Source organism: Cervus canadensis, chromosome 28 (assembly GCF_019320065.1).
Source record: "Cervus canadensis isolate Bull #8, Minnesota chromosome 28, ASM1932006v1, whole genome shotgun sequence".
NCBI classification, from domain to species: Eukaryota; Metazoa; Chordata; class Mammalia; order Artiodactyla; family Cervidae; genus Cervus; species Cervus canadensis.
This window is the reverse complement of record NC_057413.1, coordinates 9,298,034-9,318,179: the sequence shown is the minus strand read 5'-3', so window position 1 is coordinate 9,318,179 and position 20,146 is coordinate 9,298,034. Positions and strand designations below refer to the sequence as shown.

Genomic DNA, 20,146 nt, shown 5'->3' with positions numbered 1-20,146 from the left:
CTGTCGGGTCAGAGGCACGGTGGAAAATATATTTAAAGCTAAACGAAAGAACAGCAGCAGCAAAGGCTTGGGGCTCAGGCAGCTAAGTGGGGGCAGCTGCGGATACGCGTGGCCCTCGGAGAAGGAGCTGCAAACTCGGGCTGCCTGCCTGCCTGGGGGACCTCCAAGGCGTTTGCAGATGGGAGCCTCTTTTGAAAAATAAAATTCTAAAGTAAACTGCGCTTGGGGCTTGAAAACACAGGGTGTCCTTAATGGAACAAGCTCCCTTAATAGCCTGATGCTGCAGTTAAGTACCTTGCAGAGGGAGTTGGGTCTTATTCAGTGATATCTCAATGCCTGGTGGGTTCTGGCAGAGGAAGGGAGGAAGGGAAGGGTAGAAGGAAGAAGGATGGAGGGAAAAGAGAAGGGGAGAGAGAAACAAGGGGGGAGAGAGAAAGTAGGGGTAGCAGGGATGGAGAAAAGCACCAGAGAGCAGAAGGGAGGGGGAGGGTAAACGGTGGTGATAGGAGGACAGGAATACAGAGAAACAGAAGTATTCATTCCCCTCGCTTCTCCCTGCTTCAACGGTGAGGACATGGTTTCACGGGACCACAGTGTATCCCTGGGCTGGACCAGCTCCCATCCACTGCCCTCCCACCCCACCCCCCGACTCAGCCTCTGATGACACCCAGCCCCCTGCAGGCTTGGGGCCAGTCAAGGCTTCCCACTCACCCCCAGAGGTGCCATCTCTTGCCCCCAGCCTGCACCTCAGTAAATAGCAGCCCTCCTGAAATCCTCTTAAGGTTAATGCTTTTTGAGTGGGTTGTGAGTTTCCTGCCCAGGTCCTGAGTGGTGGGGCAGCTACTTAGCTTGTCTGAGAGGTGACTCCTTTGCCTCTAAAACAAGGATGCTGATAGTAAGCGAGAAAGTTTGTTTCTAGGCAACAGTAGAATATGACACCTATGGGGCACCTGCTACGTGCCTGGAGCTAGATTACAAATTCTACAGGCGTGAATTCCCTCTCTGACTTTTACATGCACTTTGCCCCCATGCTTTCTGAGAAGGATGAGGGCAGTGATGGACTTGCCCCCTATGGCTAGGGTCCAGCAGCCCTGAGCTACCCAACCTGGCAGCCTGGTTGGCCTGTGTAGACATGTCTTTATCAGCTCACAGCTTGGGGAGAAGCATGAGTAGGATACAGGCTTGGGCAACCATCTCCCGCCAAAGATAATGCCTGTGCTCCAACTTAGGAAAGAAGGCCACAAATGCCTGCTGGACCCAGAATACCTTCTTCAAGGTCAAATTATGGAAGCAGTGACAGCTTTTATTTTCTTGGGATCCAAAATCACTGCAAATGGTGACATGGCTATAAAATTAAAGAACCTGTGTTCCTTGGAAGGAAAGCTATGACAAACTAGACAATGTATTAAAAAGCAGAGACATCACTTTGCCGACAAAGGTGCATATAGTTAAAGCTATAGTTTTTCCAGTATTCATGTATGGATGTGAGAGTTGGACCATAAAGAAGGCTGAGCGCCAAAGAATTGATACTTTCCAACTGTGGTGTTGGAGAAGACTCTTGAAAGTCCCCTGAACAACCAGGAGATAAAACCAGTCAATCCTGAAGGAAATCAACCCTGAATATTCATTGGAAGAGTTGATGCTGAAGCTCCAATACTTGGGCCACCTGATGCGAAGACCCTGATGCTGGGAAAGACTGAAGGCAGGAAGAGAAGGGAACGACAGAGGATGAGATGGTTAGATAGCATCACAGACTCAATGGACATGAATCTGAGCAAAAAACTCCAGGAGACAGCAGAGAACACAGGAGCCTGGCAGCTACAGTCTATGGAGTTGCAAAGAGTCAGACACGACGTGGGAACTGAACAAAAATAACAACAGTCATCTCACTGGGTGAGGCTTTCCTTTTGGGGGTGGTATCTCAATAAGGTTCAAGCTCTGGGGTCATAATCAGCCACCCCCACTCTCAACCATTAAAGTGTCTTAATCACTCATCATCATTGTGGAGGGTCTATCCAACCTCCAAAGGAAATCCAGCTCACTCTTTCCATTATGCCTTCTTTCAGTGAGTACACAGTGAGGACTCACCATGTGTCATCATTTTGGTTGCAGCTGTCCTCATGGAAACAGAAGAACAGGAGAATTCGGAATGTGATTTTCCAAGATTATGGAAGTCCTGATCACTAGCATGTGGGTTGACTTGTAACCAGACGGCTCTGAGCCTGGCGGTTTGTTTATTACTTTCATTTAGTCATCTTGATAGTTGTCTCATCAGCCCGATCAGGCTCCATGTTTATTTCTGTTTTCCCATCACCCCTATATTTGCTATTTTTTTCACTCTCATCATTGCTGCTATAACTGTAATCCACTATGCCCAGCTTACAAAGCACAGTTCATCCTTCGGGGGGGAACATATCTGATGATTTTTTCATCTAGCCCATTATTCAGGGTTCTGCGATCACCTACTATGCCTCTCGGTACTGTGAACACCAAGAATTTCCAGGGACTTCCCTGGCTGTCCAACGGTTAGACCACCAGGTCTGTGCTCCCAACGCCATGGGTATAGGTCTGATTCCTGGTCAGGGAACTAAGATCCCACATGTCACCCCGTGTGGCCAAAAAGAAAGAATGAAAATTAACAAAAGCAGAGAAAATTATGGGATGTTTTAAAAGAGACCAATTCTGCTGTGAAACATTTAATGTGTAGGGTTTTTCATCAGAGTTTTATGGAATGAATCTATGCACAGAAACACATTTCTGTTAATACTAGTCTCTGTATTAACAGCATGTTCGTATTTACACGAATCTCATGAAATCAGGAATCATAACAATAGTTTATTTCATTAATCCAACAAATTTTACTATGCACCTACTATGTGCCAGTCACTGTTCTTAACACCAAGGATAAAACCGTGAGTGAGATGAAGACCCCAATCTCTTTGAGATTATAATCTAGTAAAAGGAGGTGGAGAATGACCGTGGATACGACATCAGAGAGTGACACATGCGAAGGAGGAAAAATAAAGCTGGAGAAGTAGGCAGAGAAGGTATGGGTGCTACATTAGGCAGCATGGTCAGGGAAGGCCTCCTGATAAAGCAAATGTATTGGGAATGTGGATTTTTTAAATCAAGGGTGTCCCAACTAATAGAACAGTCAGTGCAAAGGTCCTGAGACAGGAGAGGTTTGGCAGGTGAGAGGAAGGTGGAGGAGGTCAGTGTGGCTGCAGCAGAGTCAGGGAGGGGTGAGTGCTGGGAGATGAGGTCAGAAAGCCTGTCCAGAGTGCATATCACTCAGGGTCCCACCAACCATGGAGAGAACTCTGGGTACAGTTCAGAGTGAGCTGAAAGTCCCTTTGAAGGTTCTGTGCAGATTCTGAGCAGAACATGATATACTCTAAGTTCCAGAAGACCCACTCTGACAGCTGTGTGGAGAATAAACAGATGTCAGTGTGCAGAAACAAAGAGGTCAGTCGGGGCCGTTGCAATAGTCAGGCAAGAACGGGTGAGTCCTCTACTAGAACTGACATATTTGATGTTTGGCTTATACTCTCCTTACAGCCCTGGTGGCTCAGACGGTAAAGAATCCCCCTGCAATGCAGGAGACCTGGGTTCAATGCCTGGGTCAGGAAGATCCCCTAGAGAAGGAAATGGCAACCCACTCCAGTATTTTTGCTTCCCTGGAGAATCCCATGGACAGAGGAGCCTGGGGGGCTACAGTTCACGGGGTCGCAAAGAGTCAGACACGACTGGGCTACTTTCACTTTCACTTTTCTCCTTGACTTACCTAAGCTGGGATTTTTTTTTCCTCCTTGGTGAATATAAAGTTTCCTGCTCCACAGCTAACCACACAATACAGATTTTCTTAAGTGGACATAACACTGACCAAAATTATGTGAACAATATAGTCTTTTCATCCCATTCACCCTACCTTGAAGAAAGAAATACAAGATTCCTTTTTTCTTTTCTCTGTATAAAAGTGCTCCTAGCAGTTGGTCTCAAATGTTTGAGGAACTGGTACAAGATGAGATTAGAAATTGAGAACCCGCTTTATTAAATGCTCTTTTCTTCTAGTAAAATTGGGCTAATCACTTCCAAACTGCACGTTTCAGACTTTCACAAGTTATCCTTCAAAAGGAATGTGTGTGATGTTAATTTTCAGGGACTGGATCACATTTTGAATTGCAGTATCTGAAAGTTTTCAGTTCTATTAATAAAAGACTGTCACTGAATTTTCCCCTTGAAATTCGGTTCAAAGAAATGGAGAGAGCAAAATATTGCATTGTTACACACTGTATTATTTGTTCATAATATTCACTGCCCTTCTCTGCAGACCAGTTCCCACAGAACAATTATTCTTCCATTCCTGCTAACATTGGGCTTGACCATTTGATCCCCTTTGGCCAATGAAATGTGAGTGAGCCTGTGCCATCTCGGCCGGGGGCCTTCAAAGCTGATGGGTCGTCTCGCCACTGCTCTTCCCTCCACGGTGAAGCTGCTGTGTTCCAGGCGGGGCTGCTCCTTCAGCCGAGGTTCTGGGATAAAAACAGCAGAGCAGAGTCCAGGTGGCCTGTAAACCGTAACTTAGGGAGAAAAGGACCTTGTCTTTGTGAACACACTAAATAAACTTCAGCTGACTGATACATACCTGTATTTTACCCACTTCAAATAGGTGAAGCCTTAGAGTAGGGTCTGTCGTTTTCTTACACATCATTAGTAGTCGTGGTTTAGTTGCTAAGTCGTGTCTGACTCTTGCAACCCCATGGGCTGTAGCCCGCCAGGCTCCTCTGTCCCCGGAATTTCCCAGGCGGGAATACTGGAGTGGGTTGCCATTTCCTTCTGCAGCGGATCTTCCCGACCCAGGGATCGAACCCACATCTCCTGCATTGCAGGTGGATTCTTCACCGCTGAGCCACCAGGGAAGTCCTACAAATTGTTACAGCTCGATTTGGAGAAAAACGACCTAGGGAAAACTTTATTGGCATTTTGGAAGATGTCTTAAAGAGATCACTTGTGGGAGGGAGCTTAGGTTTTTATTGTCAGTGGATAGATAACCGGGGGCCTTAAGCTTCTCCAGTTTAGTTACATTTGGGAGAGCTTTCTAATCCAGAAAAATCTCCAAGGTGAAATTTCATTTTGTGACCTTCCTCTTCAATATGTTAACCGGGGGCCAGGAATATAGGCTATTACCTCGTCCTCTTGAAAACAGTGAGAAGCTCAATTTTGAATAAAGACCTATAGACACCAGAAGGTGCTGAAGAGAGATGTCTGGGATGCTGTTCGGCTAGCAGACGGGATACAAGCGGATGGACTGGTCTCTTGTACCACAGCCTGCCCCACAGATCCTGGGCTAAATATTGATGAGGACTTTCAACAGCTTATTATTTCAGAGAGTGTCCTGAAGTTACTTAGCAATCTTCCTAAAGGTGAGTGAATACATATCACATCCTTTGCAATTCCCCAGCTTAAAGGCCCCCGGTTATCTATGCACTGACAATAAAAACCTAAGCTCCCTCCCACAACCCGCATCCACTGGCCCGCAGCCCAGCTCTCTCCCCCACAACCAGCCGCTCCCCTCCTTTGCCCTCTCTTCTCCCTCCCTACTGCTCTTTCAGTTCCCCAAACACATAAAAATCTTCCCTAGGTTACAGACTATGCAATCGCTGCTTCTGCTTCCTAGAACATTCCTGACTCTTCGCTTGTTTTGATTTTCCAAAGCATAAGAGACCCCGCCTGAGTTGCTGGGGCTCCCCTGAGGAAGGGTGTTTTTAAGCATCAGGCACCCAGCGGCCCACGTGCTTATCACCTCTCAGGATTGACAGCAAAGCAGAGAACAGGGTCAGGGGAAGCCCTCTCTGCCGTTGCTCAGGTTTTCTCAAAATCCTGCCTGCAGCTCGTCGCCACGCCCACTCTGAAGAGGGCAGACCAGGGCCCCTGCAAACCACCTCCTGAGCCAGAGGAGCTAGCTCCAATCAACATCAGGAATACCCCTCTTTGCTTCCCACCTTTACTATCCCTTCCCAATTCAATGTCCCCCACATTACTGTCTAGTACTGTCTACATCACCTAAGTGAGAGGTCCCTAACCAGAAGGCAAATCTTTTTATGACAGTGAGTATCTTCATTTGAAGGAGCTTCCCAGGTGGCTCAGTGGTAAAGGATACACCTACCAGTGAAGAAGATGCAAGGGATGCAAGGTTCAATCCCTGGGTCAGGACAATCCCTTCGAATAGGAAGTGGCAACCCACTTTAGTATCCCTGCCTGGAAAATTCCGTGGGCAGAGGAGCCTGGCGGGCTGGCTATAGTCCGTGGGGTCGAAAAGACTCGGACATGACTGAGCACACATACATCTTCCTTCGTAAGACGATCGAATCTTTCTTTAAGTGGCTGGAGTTACCTCCAGCTTCATTTCTCTTGCATAAGCTACCCTGAGGTGTAGCTCTTTTAAGCCATCCATGTGATTGTTGTCACTCTTTGTTCCCTGAAACCTACATGGATCCTATTGTAAGTATCTTGGTTTCCTTTATTACTGCAGGTCCTCACTCCAAGGGGGAAAAAAGATGAATTATTTTATTTCTTTCATTTAATTTTCCAGACGCCTGGGGAAGCGTGCTTAGAGAAATCCAAACAGAAGAAGAAGAAAGAGTGCTGTTGAAAGACGATAGGCCCCAATGCCTTTACTTGGCTTTAGAGAGAAGAAAAAGGTGCTTCAGTGGGCAGTGGTCCATTTGAAAAGACACAAGAGAAATCTCTTTTTTCTGTGATGGTCTCCTTCACAGCCCACAATGCTTCTCTCTACATTTTGCAAGGGAGTATTCCATGAAGCAATATACATATGTACAGACACACATGCGCACACACACACACACACTCCCACATGTGTGCAAGCCCAAAGAATGTGGAACGGCTTCTTCTGTGAGCTGGCAGCAAATCGCTACAGAGAGAAACACACTGATGATGCCTGTAAAGGTCTATGTAAATACTTCATTCCTGATTATTATCCAAAACTTGGGATGTCTTGTACTTTTTATCTAAAATTTTCCCATCATCAGCATTATCCCTCTTTTATGTACTCTGAAACTTCCAGTTCATTAAAACAATATAAAAATAATTCTGTTACTGACAACAGAAGATAATGGCACTCTGACCTCCTTGTTATGCTATAAGCCAGACACTAAATGCTTCACGTGAATCATTATCATTTAACTTTTAAAATAGCCCTCTGAGTTAGATACGATTGCTGCTGTTGCTGTTATTATTATTATCATTTCCAGATTATAAAGCGAAGGCTTTGAGATTTAAATAACTTGGTGCTTGGGTTTCAAATCCCAGCCATCTGACCCCAGGACCCAAGCTCGTAGATGGAAACTGATGTCGCCTCGCTATGGAAACCATGTGGCAGAACAGAAAGCGAAAGAGCAGAAAATTCACCATCTAAGCAGTAAACCGTTTTTCCTAATAAAGTCAATCGTACCTGGCAGGCTCTCCCCTCTCATTGCAATACCGACCGGGACAATTTCCCAAAGTTCTTTGCTCATTGCTGGGTTCCCCCACAGCCACATTCCATCACTTGAGCCCCTATCCATAGGAGCAACCTGTAAGTGGCTCAGCTCATAACAAAATCCTTTGGGTAATCCCCTAAAACTCACTGGCAGGAATCCAAGAAGGAAACTTCGTATATCAAATACCACTCTCAATGAAAAAATATTTTAGTAAGGACCTAGAATATTTATAGTAGGTGTGATTATCCCCCCTTCCCACTTACAAAAGTGACAGAAATTCTGGATGAGATATTGCCACCAAGACCACATCTTCTCCCCCTCAGGGCCGGGAACTGCAGAAATGCCGAGATATATGGGAGAGGAACAGCACGGAAACAGCACGTCGGAAAAGACCTCGTGAAATACTCGCCTGGAAAAAGGCAGTCTCTACACACGCAAAGCCCAGGCTTGAAATCATTTCTGTGTGATACCCACATAGCAGGGAGCAAAGAACTCAGCTCTAAAATACTAGAGAAACAGAAATGTGTTGCTTGCGCGGAGTGCAATGCGACAGTCGGGCCGGGGATCAATGCTAACGCGGTCAGACACCTGCACGATCAGCCCTGAGCTTCCCAGCAGGCGGAGGCTCCAGGCAGCCTCCCGGAAAATGTGACAAATTGCCCAGCCACCCACCCTGGGACATACCTGGGTAAGGGGACGTGACTCTGACTAGTAAGTGTATTAATTATTTCCAAGGCCTGGCCAATCACTCTCAGGGTTTCTGTAACACAGTGTCCAGGTCAGGGCTCTGAGCTCTGCAGGAAGAGGAATCGGAGCAGAGGGAATTTTCCCTCCGGCAGCCACCCCTCACGGCTTGTTGCTGTTCAGTTGCTAAGTTGTGTCCAACTCTCTGAGACTCCATGGACTACAGCACTTCAGGCCTCCCTGTCCTTCACCAACTCCCAGGGTTTGCTCAGATTCATGTCCACTGAGTCAGTGATGCCACCCAACCATCTCATCCTCTGTCGTCCCCTTCTCCTTTTGGCTTCAATCATTCCCAGCATCAGGATCTTTTTCAATGAGTCAGTTCTTCAACTCAGGTGGCCAAAGTAGTGGAGCTTCAGCTTCCCTGGTGGCTCAGTGGTAAAGAACCCGCCTGCCAATGCCAGAGACGTAGGTTCGATCACCCAGAGAAGGAAATGGCAACCCACTCTAGTGTTCTTGCCTGGGAAATCCATGGAAAGGGGAGACTGGTGAGCTACGGTCCATGGGGTCGCAAAAGAGTCAGACACAACCACGTGACTAAACAACCTCATTGTTGCAGCCACAAGTAAAGGATGTCCAAAACTGGGCTGAAAATGAGGAATCCAGTCACTCCCTTGAAGGGCTCCCCAAACATACATTCGTCACCACAGTTTTCCCAGCACCAAAACTTCATCCCTCTTGCCCCAGGCAGTTTCTTACATTTTGCTCCACCCCGAGTGAGTCCACCTCTTTGCTGCTCTTTCTCTAGCACAGGGCTGCCTGTCCCTCCCTCCTGGCCTCTGGAAATGCTTTCTCCCAGCCTGGAATGCTCTTAACACCCACACCCACCCTCGAACCCCAGCCCTTCTTAAGAGTCCATCAGACCCTGGAATCTGCTTGATTGTCCTCGTCCTTCTCACTCAGGTGGGTGAGAGCTGGGCTGTGGGAGATGAACTGTAATTAGGACAAGAGGGAGCTCGGTCATCTTCTGGATGTTTGTCTTGAAGACTGATGAACCTGCGTTGAATGCAAGGATGCTCGGTGAGGGACCAAGGAGTGTAAGAATCCCCACCATCTGTCCAGATAGAGCTTGGAGCCTCTCTACCTCTGGACCATTCCAGGGACTGGCAGGATGACACAGACCCTGAGGAGAGGGTGGGGGTATATAACGCAGAAAGGTGGGGACCGCAGAGAAAGTGGGGATTCAGCTAAGGCTGCTCTAAGTCAATTGAAGGGTGACCAATGGGGAAAGGCTTCCCTGATAGCTCAGTTGGTAAAGAATCCACCTGCAATGCAGGAGACCACGGTCTGATTCCTGAGTCCAGAAGATCCACTGGAGAAGGAATAGGCTACCCACTCCAGTATTCTTGGGCTTCCCTTATGGCTCAGCTGGTAAAGAATCCTCTTGCAATGCAGGAGACCTGGGTTCGATCCCTGGGTTGGGAAGATCCCCTGGAGAAGGGAAAGACTACCCACTCCAGTATTCTGGCCTGGAGAATTCCATGGACTGTATAGTCCATGGGGTCACAAAGAGTCAGACACGACTGAGTGACTTTCAATTCACTTCCACTTCCAATGGGGATAGCAGAGAACTGTTTGACACCTTTTAGAAACCTGTGTGTCTGAGTCTACCTATCAGCAAGATTTTCTTGCTTCCTATATGCTCTTTTGGGCTTCCCAGGTGGCGCTAGTGGTAAAGAACCTGCCTGCCAATGCAGGAGACATTAAGAGACATGGGTTCAAGCCCTGGGTCAGGAAGATCCCTTGGAGGAGGGCACAGCAACTCACTCCAGGATTCTTGCCTAGAGAATTCAATGGACAGAGGAGCCTGGAGGGCTAAGGTTCATAGGATCACAAAGAGTCTGACACAACTGAATCGACTTAGCCCACGCACACGTGTGGTCTTTGAGACATGGGAAGATAACAACAGAGTTCCAGAACACACTCAGCTACACCAGCATCCCTGACCCAGCCTGGCTGCATACCTTCCCAGGGCTCACTATTGGTCCTGCTCACGTGCTGTGCTTAATCGCTCAGTCGTGTCTGACTCTTTGTGACCCCATCATGGACTGCAGCTTACCAGGCTCCTCTGTCCATGGGGATTCTCCAGGCAAGAATACTGGAACGGGTTGCCATTTCCTACTCCAGGGTATCTTCCCGACCCAGGGATCAAATCTGCGTCTCCTGCATCTCCTGCATCTACTGTCTGAGCCACCAGGGAAGGTCCTGCTCATATTTGCCCTTAAATAAAGATTTGTTGCTTGTTGTATATGTGTGCACCTTTACTTCCCAATGAAGTTCTAAGTTCTCACAATGAATTTCTTGTATCCCACAGCCTGGAACTTGCGCATGTGCTCAGTTAATATAATTGTATAATCTCTAATAAGACATAGTTTCATAGTTTCTTCCTCCGTTATTGTATTATGTAAAAACACAGGGTGGATTTTCAGCAACTCTGTGGAATTTGGGGGAAGAGGTGGGGAGCTTGAAACAACACAATTTTATTACCGTTTATTACAGAGTTCTAGAAGGCAGAGTGGTTCTTATTGGGCTAAAACCAAGTCGTGGGAAGGACTGCGCTCCCAGAATCTCTAGGGGAGAATCTGGTTCCCGGTCCTTTACAGGTCTTGAGGCTGCCCCCTTCCCTTCGCTTACGGCCACTTTCTCCATCTTCCAAGCCAGCAGCACAGCTTTCTCAAATCTCTATCCAATTCTGACTTATGTATAAGGGTCCTTGTATATGGGCCACACCTGGATAATCTAGGATAATCTCCCCATTTCAAATCCTTAACTTAATTACATCCGCAAAGCCCCTTCTGTCACATTCACAGGTCCCAGGCATTAGGACAGACATCTCTGGGAGAGGAGGGGGTCATTATTCTGCCTACCGCAATGGAGGAGCTATTATTACTCCCATACCTGAAGGGGAAGAAAAGAGAATGAGTTCCCAAGCCAAGAATGAGGTACAGCAGTGCATGCATGCTCAGTCGTGTCCAACTCTTTGCGACCCCATGGACTGTAATCCACCAGTCTCCTCTGTCCATGGAATTCTCCAGGAAAGAATATTGGAGTGGGTTACCATTTCCTACTCCCGGGTATCTTCCCAACCCAGGGATCAAATCTGCGTCTCCTGCATCTCCTGCATTGGCAGGTGGATTCTTTATCACTGACCCACCTGGTATGCTGGTGGGGAGGTCCCAGTGGGGGCTCTGTGGTGGTGATAAATACCAGACCTCAATCCCTTCCTCCTTGGCAGAATGCTTTTGAGATGGTCTCATATAAAGTAGAAGCTCTACAGTATACATACAAACTTAACTTTAGGGGTCTTGGGTGGAGAGAGAAGCCCACCGCATGGAAAGAGATGACCCTCTAACAGAGTAGGAAAGAAAGAGCCCACACTCGGGAGCCAGACTGCCTGGGTTCAAATCCCAGTGTTACCATTGACTGACTAGGTGACTTCAGGCAAACCAGGTCTCTTCCTCTGTGGTACTGGCTGGATTTAGACACTTTCTAATGAGCTGAATACTGTCCGTGGGGTTCCCCATGGACAGATTATTTTTTTCTTGGGCACCAAAATCATTGTAGATGGTGACTGCAGCCATGAAACTGACAGGCTCTTATTCCTTGAAAGGAAAGCTATGACAAACCTAGAGAGCGTATTAAAAAGCAGAGACATCACTTTACCGACAAAGCTGTGGTTTTTCCAGTAGTCATGTACAGATGTGACAGTTGGTCCATAAGGAAGGCTGAGTGCAGAAGAACTGATGCTGCAAAATTGTGGTGCTGGAGAAGATTTTTGAGAGTCCTTTGAATGGCAAGGAGCTCAAACCAGCCAATCCTAAAGGATATCAACCCTGAATATTCACTGAAAGGACTGTTGCTTAGGGTGAAGCTCCAATACTTTGGCCACCTGATGCAAAGAGCTGACTCACTGGAAAAGACCCTGATGCTGGGAAAGATTGAGGGTAGGAGGAGAAGGGGACAGTGGAGGATGCGATGATTAGATAGCATCACCGACTCACTGGACATGAATTTGAGCAAACTCCAGGAGATAGCAGAGAACAGGGGCGCCTGGCATGGTGCGGTCCACGGGGCAGCAAAGAGTTGAACACAACTGAGTGACTAAGCAGGGACACACACTAACTTAAGACCTAAGTGTCTTTCTCTGGCAATGTCTCACACACTTGGCCATCAAACTTAACCAAGGGCTGCCGTTCATTCATTCAGCATTAATTAATTACTAATACCTAGTTAATTAATAATGAGCATACCAGGCACCAATCTTCACTGATGAAAAGACATGGCCTGTGCTGTCAAGAACCTTCAGGAAAATCACATCACGTCATCATGGACCACTGCTGTGGAATGGCATTGCAGGACCCCTGCAGGAGGATGGGGAGACCGTGTGGGCTTTCAAGAAGGGAGAGTGTTTGTGCAGACTGAATGTTAACTTTTGAAAAGGAGTTTTGTAGTAGCTTCAGGACCCCCTACCCTGGCCCTGAGTGGAAAACCAGAAGAACACAAAGCGTGCTGTTTCTGCAGAATTACAGATCTGCAGACTTACACGACGCCTGGCGGAGTACTCAAGTTCAACAAAAGCACCAGATAATAACATCCGTAATCCAGGACGTCAACATGAGCCCCAAACACCCCCTTGGTTCCTATGAAAGGCTGAAGCCAAGGGCTCAGTGCTGGGCAGGGAGGACACACAGACATCTTTTCCTGGACAAGCTTTGTTCCAGGTCAGCCTGAAAGGTACACAATGCTGCCCCAGCTCAGAGGCCGGCGGAACCCACATCACAGGTGAAATTATCTATCAGTAAGAGACTTCCAGAGTGTTTACTCACTTGCCAGATTTATTTATCAGGTATGGGATTGAGAGGATTTCCCGACAGGATATGTAGAGATTAGTGTGCAGCAGAAATGCTTTTTCAACAAACCTGTCTGCTAATCAGGTCCTGCTTTTCTCATTCTAGCAGAACGGTACCTGTCGCCCTTCAGTGGCATTTCTGGCAAGAGCAAACATCCATGCTGACAAACATAGCCAGCGGAAACACGGACATCTCTCTATCATGCTGAAGAGCAGCTGTCACTTTTTCCAAGCCCACGGGAACATTTAAATATTTTGTTAGAGCTGCACGTTTAAGATCAAACAACCTCAGGTCTCCTTGAGCCCACAACACCTGAATGAGAAGGAAAAATATTTTCCACTCGCTGCCTGGTCCACCTGGAGTCATCATGAGATGATTTCCAGAAGCGTCTCAAGCCCACGCTGGGTCTAAGGAATGTGTTCGTTAAGAATGTGCCACGTCGAAGCTTAAAAACACAGCTGAAGACTCATGGATCCCTCGAAGGGCAAGTGGGGAGTGGGGACAAGTCCACGCCAGCGAGCTTCTTATACAGCCTCTCTCGCTCCCTCTCCAGTGAGGCCAAAGCAAGCAGATGAAGAGAGAAAAAAATCACCTCCTCATCTGGCCTGTTCCAAGCCAAACATCTGGATGTTACATAATGAGCTATTGGGGTCGTTTTTCTTACTTTCCTTTGCTCGCTTTTTAAAAATAGGTTTAACAATTAAATCTGGGTTTTACACTCTAAATTTCATATATTTTCCATAAGCTCTTTAAGCAGACTGGTCTTGATTATTCTTTTCCATTAAAAAACCACACAGTAATACCCAGAGCGGAAACCTCTAAAATACATCAGAGGTTACCACGAGGTAACTTCTGCTCTTTCCTCAGTGACTTCAGATGCCCATTCCTCACAGGCAAATGGCTCAGGACAGTATGGAAGATACCAACGTGCCAATGGTCATAGATGCCAATGACCTCTATGCTGCAGAACACTGGCTTTCTGCACAGTGGCTCAGTTTTACACAAAGGGGAATGATACCAACAACTCAGGGAATTTCTTCTTGTTTAGTTCAGTTCAGTTTGGTCACTCAGTTGTATCCGCCTTGCGACCCAATGGACTGCAGCACTCCAGGCCTCCCTGTCCATCACCAGCTCCCAGAGCTTACTCAAGCTCGTGTTCATCGCATCAGTGATGCCATCCAACCATCTCATCCTCTGTCGTCCCTTTCTCCTCCCGCCTTCAATCTTTCCCAGCAGCAGGGTCTTTCCAATGAGTCGGTTCTTCGCATCAGGTGGCCAAAGTATTGGAGTTTCAGCTTCAGCATCAGTCCTTCCAATGAATATTCAGGACTGACTTCCTTCAGGATGAACTGGTTGGACCTCCTTGCAGTCCAAGGGACTCTCAAGAGTCTTCTCCAACACCACAGTTCAAAAACATCAATTCTTTGGCGCTCAGCTTTCTTTACAGTCCAGCTCTCACATCCATATATGACTACTGGAAAAACCATAGCTTTGACTAATTGTTTAGTTCCTTACAATTTTTCAAAGCACCCTGAGACAGGAAAATGGGCTAGAATGTGCTGTCCGGTCACAGCTGACCATAAAGTTGCAAGTCCATGGTCAAACACAAGGTGTCGTGGTGAGGAGGGAGTTTCCTGGTTCTCGCTCCCCCCACCCTTTCTAATTAAAAAAACTACTGGCCTATAAGATAAAGACCTATCTGCCCGTAAGACATCGCTCTCGAGTTATATCTCCTGTGATTCAACTAAATAAACTCTGTCCCCAAGACACACTCTACTCAAGGAGGCCAGGTAAGTCTCAAATTTTTCTATCGGGTCCATTTTCTGCAACCTTGCACACCATCTCTCTGCAGCTGGGACACCCTTCTTAATTCTACTCAAAGAGAAAACTTCCCAGGGCTTCCCTGGTGGTTCGGTGACAAAGAATCCACCTGCCAATGCAGGAAACATGGATTCAATCCCTGATCTGGGAAGATCCCCAGTGCTGTGAGGCATCCAAGCTCGTGCGCCACAGCTATTGAGCCTGTGCTCTAGAGCCCCGGAGCCACAACTCCTGAAGCCTGTGCACCCTGGGGCCTGGGCTCTCCAGCAAGAGAAGCCCGTTCATCACGACCAGACGGTAGCCCCCGCTCCCCACAATTAGACAAAAGCCCACTCACAGGCAAAAATAATATATAAATTAAAACTTTTTTTAAAAAAGAAAATTTCCCCAACATACAAGGCTCCTTTATCAGCCTAACATACTCATTTTGCACCTTACATATTTGGTGTGATAGGGAACAGAAAGAAGTAAAAGATGCAGTCTCTGTCCTCACATTTCATAATCCAGTTGTACGGAAAGAATAAAAATGAAAGTTGGGGTAAGGTGATAAGCATAATTAGAATATATATATATTTAGAAAAAAAACCTGTACTTCCCAATGAGCTGTACCCTGCCTGTATTCCTCAGAGTATATGCTCTCTAGTAAGGCTGCCAGGTCTCACCTCTTTGGGAAATTTTCTCTTCTGGAATTATGTTTGGATCCAGTGTTCAACTCACAGAAGCAAACCAGCCTCATTCAGTGTTCAAGTCACAGAAGCAAACCAGCCTGATCTAGACACTGAAGTCCGGAGTGTATCCTAGTTCCCTTTAGTAAAAATGGTTTCTCTTACCTTCAGGGCTGGCTTTTTCACTGGTCTCAAGATGACTTCTGGATGGTTCCAACCATCATATTCACCTTCAAAAACAGCTGTCAGCACTGAAGGTCTGAACAGATGTGCCTCGGGTTCTGAGGGCGATGCCTCAGACAACGCCCCATCTTTTCTTAGGGCGCTGGCATCTCCACAGCCACGACCAGACTCCTGAAAACACAACGGAGCAGAGAGGCCCCTTCAGCCGGCCCAGCCAAGAAGGGTTCTTGGACCAGAACAGGCAGAGATGAGCCTTGAAGTCAGTGAGGTTTGGTCAAGAACAGGAATAAAGATTCAGAGATGGGGAGGCACTTGGGTTCTACACCTAGACTCTGAAGTCGATTCAAATCCTGGTTCTGCCATTTACTAATTGTGGACCTTGCACTATTTCCTTAACTTCTTCAGACCTCAGGCTCCTCATCTATGAAATGGGGACAATAAGACTATCTCTCAAGGCTGTTGTTGAGGATTAAATGAGTGAATACAGGTAAAACACTAACGATGATGTAAATGTTTTCATTTACAGTTTCATTATCAGTCCCCAAAATTAAAATTTTTGGTCCAATCAAAATTAAAAATCTGTCTCTTTCATTTAAATCAGTACTTTTTCTCCTCCACCAATTGGAAGCTGGGGATTTATGGTTGGGAAAATGACTTGATCAGAGTTTATCTCTTCCTCTCAGACCCTCCAATCACTGGCTGGTGGCTCAGGTCTCTCAGGGCCAAAGAACAAAGTTCTTCAAGGAGGGCTTGGGGATAACGGGAGTTCAGGCAGACGTACAGGTGTTGGCTCTTTCCCTTGTGGGGTCCTTTCATGGTTTTTTCTGATGGTTGGAGGTCCCCTCCCAAGGGTTCTGCTGGCGGGTCACCCTTCCCCCACAGGTCGTTGTTCCCACTGTTGACTGTGCCCTCCCTTGCCTGGGGAGGTAGGTCCACTTTGCCAACAGGAAGACTGGTCAGTGTGTGGGTGCCTTGCCAGCTCTTTCTCTCACCACTGTAAATAGTCTCTCTACTCTGACGTCACCTTGGTCCCTGTGGCCCCCTGGCCCCAACTCCAGGAGACATCTGCAAAGCTCTTCAAAGTTCTCTGAAGCCCTGCTCCCCAATTTTAAGGTAGGTGGAGAAGCATAACAGGTGAACCTTTTTCTACAAAATGCTCCCTACTGGCCCTTCCTGAGTCCTTAGCCTCCTGGCACACAGCCTGGAGGTGAGAGATGGCCCTGTCTGTCCAGCACTCCTGCGGAGATGACCCGCACCTCACCGGAGACCACAGGCGGCATTCAGTCGGCACATATGTTGTTCCGTGTTTGAGCATGAGCAGAAACCCCAACATCTGTGAACAGGAGTTCCCCCTCTGCAGTCCTGTCACAGGTGGACTGTTGCTAGGCTGGAGCAGACTAGGAGCATTGTGGGAAATTCCCTAGAGGACAGCTTAGGTATCCCAAGGGAAGGGCTCGACTACGGGGCGGGGCATGGAACCTGGGCTGGGTGGTAGAGACAATGGGAAGTCAAGCGGTGTTTCTCCCTCCTTCCTCCGTAAGTGGGAATGTGCAACCCAGTCTCCTTCTTGCCTTTGCCTCCGCTGGCCTCTCTCTTTTCCAGACAGCCCTCAGAATAATCAAAACAGAGTGGGAAGCATGTGCTTGTGTGTGAGTGTGTGTGTGTGTGCGTGTGTGTGTGTGTGTGCAGGTGGGGGGACGGCGGGGTTAGACTATGGTAGAGGGCGTGAGCCCAGCCACAAGCCAAGGAGAAAAGTGAACGAAGAGGGGAAAAAAAATTCCAGTGAGCAGGGAGAAACGTCCACCCTCCAACCCGCACACCCTGAATGAGGACGCCCGGAGCCTGCAGCGGGGTCAAACGAGGTCAGAGGAGCTTATCTCTCTCTGAGTCTGGAATTAAGGGCAGCCCGGGACAAGCCGCGGGACCGGGACGTTCCCAGGACGTTCTCCACTTGAGCGGGTTAGGAATCCAGGACTCGGGTGCGGGGAGAGATCCTCCGAAACGGTAGTGGTGTAGACCTTTTACCAAAAAAAACAAAAAAAAGAGGCTGCAGATTGCTTCGGGGGAGGAGGGGGAAAGAGGCGGTGTTCTCAAAAAGAGAGACAGTAATTGTCCAAGTGTTTGTCTCTTTCCGAATGGATTCTCAGAATGGCCCTGAAAGAACAACAACAACAAAAAAAAACACTGCTGAAAACATCAACATACCTGCGGCAGTTACAGGCCCCAAGTTCTGATTCTCTGAGTTGGGACAAAGACGCCATCGGGGCGTGCATCTCTCCCAGGGGAACCCCCAGATCTGAGGGGGCGCTGCCAGCCGGCCCTGGGGGTGACCCAGGTCCGGGTGTGTCTATATGGTCATTAAAACTTCTGCAGGAGGGAAGCGCGGACTCCGGCCGCCCGGCGCGGCGCGTGCAGACCCCCAGCCAGGACACCAGCAGCGCGGCACTGCCACCTTGTGGGCGCCGGCCGCCTGCCCGGGCGCCGCGCGGAGCCTTGCAGTCTGCAGGGGCTGGCGCTGAGAGCTCGGAGCCCGGCGCGGCCCACGCCACCCCCGCAGGAACGCGCCGCGGAGCCGAGCCGCGGGAACCCGCGGGGGCGGGGCCGGGCCGGGCCGGGGGCGGGGCCGGGGGCGGGGCGCGCCGGCGCCGATCACGTGGGTTAGCAACAGGCAGCAGCCAATGGGAGCGCGAGTCAGGCGGTGCGTGTGCTCGGAGCCCGCGGCAGGGGCCGGGCGGGAGTCGAAGCATCCTTGCGCCCCGGGGCGGGATCGGGACGCGAAAAGGCTCCCTAAATGGGTGCGCCTCTCGTGCAGGGAGCCCCTGGCGGCGGACGGGCGCGCGAAAGACGGAAAATAGCAGAGAGCTTTAAAATAGGACTTTCCCACTCGCTGGACCCGAAGCAGTGACCCCAGGGCGGGCAGTGGGCGCTGGCGGGGTGGGAAGCAGGAGGCAGGAGCCCCGCCCCGAGCCTGGGTTCGGGTGCCCGCTCCCCGCCCCACCTACTTGTTGCCCTGCCAAAGCCTTGGGGCTGAAACGGCCACTTGGATCCACAGAAGGAGATTAAGACAAAAAGAATAATGAAGTTCCTGGCCGTGGCCTGTCCGTGCTGGCAACCCTGTAGCAGGTAGGGAAGACAGGCACGGCCCTTAGGCCCTTACAGAGCCGAAGACTTAGCCCATTAAGAGACAGAAACAGAGGAAAGTCAAGAATTGGGTCAAAAGAAAAAGTCAGCTTAGTAGTTGGTTTTAATTACTGTAAGTAGAAAAGCCACATCCAGCAGTACATCTAATGACTTTTATGGTATCCTACCATGCTGACATAAGCCAGCCCACCCCTGCATGCAGAGAAGACCACAACACAGAATGTCAGAGGTCTATTCCAGGGCATGGGCGAACCCAGGACCGACAGAGACAAGCATGGTTTCCATCAGATTCTTGCTCTTCTGGTTTCATCGTCAGGCACACGCTTGATTTCTCTAATAGGGCATCTCTTTCTCTGTGTGTGTTGCCTTGTAAAGTTCTGTGTGTGTTGCCTTGTAATGTTCTCCTGGAAGCTCTTTTACTTCTTTATTGTTGTTTGGGAGTTCACCTGGTGTTTTCTTTCTCTGAAATGAATCCAGGGTGTAGATGGCATCAGAAGGTCATCTAAGCCATTGCCCTACCTCAAGGCACTTTGAAAGACAATAGACTGATACTGTTGTGAGGTGGTATTATGAAGACAAGAATATCTTGAAACCAGCAGGAACTAGCCATTCCTATTCTTAAAGTAACCTAGGCAAAGATAGCAAAGAGCACTCTTTAATAACCTACTACAAATGCTAACCACTTTGGGTAAGGTATAATAAGAACTTTCTGATCCCAGGTTTTATTGGTTTCTATTTAAGCTCATTCAGGGTCAGGCTCCCCCAGAGGGCAGTTGAACACCTGCCTAGCAGCTTATGGACAGGACGGTGCAGTTCCCTCTGCCAGGAACAGAGGCCTGTGAGGCCAGCTGCCACCAGGAACCTTGCCTGATGCCCAGGCTCTGTGGGGCATTGCCTGGGAGGCTCCGAGAAGGAGATCCACTCTGAGTCATATTTTCTTCTATGATGCTGCCAGCTGAGTTCATTGATTCACTCTCAGTGAACAGGGCTTGTGCACTTTTCTGTGTGTGGAAATAAACCTACTATATTTGTTGATTATGTGTATACAGATTTGATATAGTATTTGAGTTTTTTAATCCATCATATTCTCAAGTCCTTGACCAGGAAAGGGTTTTGAAGATGTCAAGAAGATTTGACAAACATTAATGGATCTTGAACTAAGTGCCAAGCCTTTGTTTAGGTACTGGGAATACAGCACTGCAGCAGGGAACTTGCATGAGGAAATAGACTCAGGAAGAAAAGA

The 20,146-nt window shown here is 48.3% G+C and overlaps 1 protein-coding gene across 9 annotated transcripts in view; it reads right to left on the bottom strand.

Moving 5' to 3' along the window:
* Positions 1-18,334, bottom strand: part of LOC122429878 — a 136,134-nt gene extending 117,800 nt beyond the window's left edge. For 8 of the 9 annotated variants that reach the window (XR_006266171.1, XR_006266169.1, XR_006266174.1 and 5 more), the window contains exons 1-2: positions 17,968-18,334; positions 15,745-15,933 (exon numbers count right to left, since the gene is read on the bottom strand). The gene's annotated coding sequence lies outside the window, so the exon portion shown is untranslated. Of the gene's footprint in view, positions 1-4,046; positions 4,533-15,744; positions 15,934-17,967 lie in introns of those variants that run through there. The other variant, XR_006266172.1, reaches the window with a different exon arrangement.
* Positions 18,335-20,146: the final 1,812 nt, after the last annotated feature.